Below are 3053 nucleotides of genomic sequence, written 5' to 3' on the forward strand. Positions count from 1 at the left end.
GGTGAGGGCTCCAGCTGAGGGCGCGGGCTCTGGGGTGGGGCTGGGGATGAGTGGTTGGGGGTGCAGGAGGGCGCTCTGGGCTGGGACAGAGGGGCTCAGAGGGCAGAAGGGGGATCAGGGCTAGGGCAGGGGCACAGGAGGGGGTCAGAGGTGCAGGCTCCAGGCGGTGCTTACCTCAAACAGCTCCCGGAAGCAGTGGCATGTCCCCCCTCCGGCTCCTATGCAGAGGCACGGCCAGGCTCAGCTTAAACCCCCTCCCAAGTGACATAAACAAAACTGAAAAAAAGCCACTCCTCTGCCGGAGTGAGAGCGTCCACACAGGAGGTTACACCAGGGTCATTCTATCAGTTTAAATTCACACTGTACGTTATACCGAAAAACTTTCCCATGAGGACAAGGCCTTCGGCTTCTAAGCTTCAATGGCACGATGGCCCTCAGCTGGGATCTGGCCCCACTGACTCCAGTGAAGCTGTGGCCCATTGACCCCAGCGGAGCTACAGCCGATTTGCCGCTGTGTGGGGATCCAGTCCATTAATGTGTGTAAGGTGCTCAGATACCGAAGTGATGGAGAAGCACAGAGGGACGTAGGTAGATAGAACTGGATTCAGTATAATTTTATGTTTGTTGTATGAATGTCAAGAAGGAAGCTACCTCATTCCCTGTGGGGTGAAACCTCAGGAGCGTTGAGCTGTCACCAAGTCTGTCTCCTTCTTTACGGGTGCTTTGACCCATGTGCAACGACGCCCCTGGATGGTTTATGGGGACTGGACATGGGACTCCTGGATGGAGAAGCATGAACCTTTCCTGCTTCAAGTCCAAGACCATGTCTGCTAGACCGCAGCAGGCTCATCCGACACGACATCCAATCCTACATGGTGTTTTCCCCTTGTGCCTCCAGCGCTTTGCTCAGAACCCGCTGGGTATCGTCAGCTACTGAGGCGAAACACGTATGCAGCATGAAGTACGTGGTAACCAGTGCCACCCTTCCGGACACCATGGCAGCAAATACAGGGAGTCGTTTCCACAAATATTCTGCTACCATCACGACAGCCCCCACCGAATCCGACAACAGCTTCAGAGCTGTCATGGGGGTCATTCCCAAGCAGGGCTGGCTCCAGGCACCAGCAAACCAAGCACGTGCTTGGGGTGGCACATTTTCAAGGGCGGCATTCTGGCCATCTTTTTTTTTTTTTTGCTTTCCGCGGCAAAAGCCTAGAGCCGGCCCCGGGGCTGGGCAAAGCGGCCCGAGCTGCCCAGGGACTGCGGCAGGGCAGCCAGAAGCAGCAGCAACAGCGGGACCATAGAGGCAGGGCACTACCATGCAGGGCCCACTTCCCACTCTCTGGGGCTCCACTCCCTCTGGGGCTCTCCTGCCCCAGCTCTTCAGTCCCCTGCCAGGGCAGTCCCCCGGCTCTGCCCTCCCGGGTCCCGGCCGGTCCTGGAGGCGGGAGCCCTGACTGGAGGGACCCTGGGCTGAGGTGCGGCCCAGGCACCCCACTGCTTACCCCAACCCTGCCAGCGCCGGACCAGCTAGAGGCGAGGGGGGAGCGGGCAGAGTAGGCACTGGTGGGGGGGAGCCCAGTGCTGGGGCGGCAGGGGATTCGGGGGGCGGGGGGGGAAGAGAGAGCTCAGGCCTGGGGTGGTGGTGGTGGTGGGGAAAGAGAGCCCAGGCCTGGGGCAGCAGGAGGTGCAGGTGGGGGAGGGCACTGGTGTGGGGGGGGAGAGCCCAGGGCCCGGGTGGGGGGCAGCCAAAGATTTTTTTGCTTGGGGCGGCAAAAAACCTAGAGCCGGCCCTGTTCCCAAGGATGTCATCACGGCCGTCAGCTCCCCCACAGGCTTCCCAACCTGCCGGGCGAGAGCAGAGAGGGACCTGTCGTCCACGCCGAAGCTGCTGTAGTATCAGAACAGGTGTTTCCTGAAGATGAAGAAGGTGCACAAGAAAGTGATGCCTGGGACAGAAATGGCAGCGAGAAGACATGAGAAAAGGGCTGTTTTCCAAATCTCCCCCTTCAGGGCGGCTTTTTTCTGGATGACGATGGACGAGGCGACATCAGGCAGGCTGTGCAGGAAGGCATGTCTCTTCAGGTGCTGCAGCTCCATCTGCAAAGTTTGCCGCGGGAGGGGAAAATCGTAGCGGTTGGGTTCCCAGCTGAACACGACAAAAACCTGTGGGTGGCCCACTCCTTCCACTCCCAGGCTTCTCCTGCAGTCCTCCCTGATCTGCTGCAGGATCCTCTCCTCGTTGTAGCTGGAGGGACGCTGCCTCCTGGAAGCGTCCAGGCCCATGTCGGCTTTGGAGCGCACAAAGTAGAACCTCTTGCCCATTCTCTGGATCTCACGGACCAGCCTGGCGTGGTTGGAGCTGAAGCGCTGGGCGCCGACGATGATGAAGAACTCAAATCGGCTCAATTAGGTGTTTAGAGGGAAATAGGACGTGCTCACCCCTGGCAGGTCCCAGAGAGTGACGTCTGGAAGGACAGGATCTGGATAAGGCATTGGCTCCCTCATGGTACCTAACATCCCAGTTTCAGCAGCACCTTCATCACCAGCACGTAGCGCCCGCATGGCGTTGATGAGGGAGGACTTCCCACAGCCCAGGGGCGATGTTGAGGGTGTGGCTGCAAAACTACTGCACATTAGAAATCACTTCTGTCAGGCTCCCTTGATAGTGGCTTTGAACCCATCGAGCGCCATGGCGCTCAATCTGCAGCAGAGAAGAAACATTTCAGTTGCAAGTTAATGCTGCCTCTGGAAAATCCTACGCCGACAGGCTACAGCGCATTACTTATGGTGGCAACACCAAGCCCTTGAAAGTTAGGGAAAGGTACATTTACGATGGCCCATGCAAACTTAACTCTGCCCCTTGTGTATCCGGCCCAGGCACTGAATGAGGCAGGGTCAATGTGGAAAAACCAGGAGTTGTTTGATTTTTAAACGTTATTTATTATTTGTAGTATAATAGTGCAGATGAATCCTGACTGAGATCAGGGCCCCTCATTGTGCTGGGTGCTGCGAAGACCCCCCCCACCAAGCTCAGAGCCCCTGTTGTATCA

At 57.7% G+C, this 3053-nt stretch overlaps 1 pseudogene; it reads right to left on the bottom strand.

The window, feature by feature from the left end:
• Positions 1–868: 868 nt before the first annotated feature.
• Positions 869–2724, bottom strand: LOC112125491 (annotated as a pseudogene).
• Positions 2725–3053: the final 329 nt, after the last annotated feature.

Source organism: Terrapene carolina, unplaced genomic scaffold, assembly GCF_002925995.2.
Source record: "Terrapene carolina triunguis isolate 2854851 unplaced genomic scaffold, T_m_triunguis-2.0 Scaffold771, whole genome shotgun sequence".
Taxonomy (NCBI): Eukaryota; Metazoa; Chordata; order Testudines; family Emydidae; genus Terrapene; species Terrapene triunguis.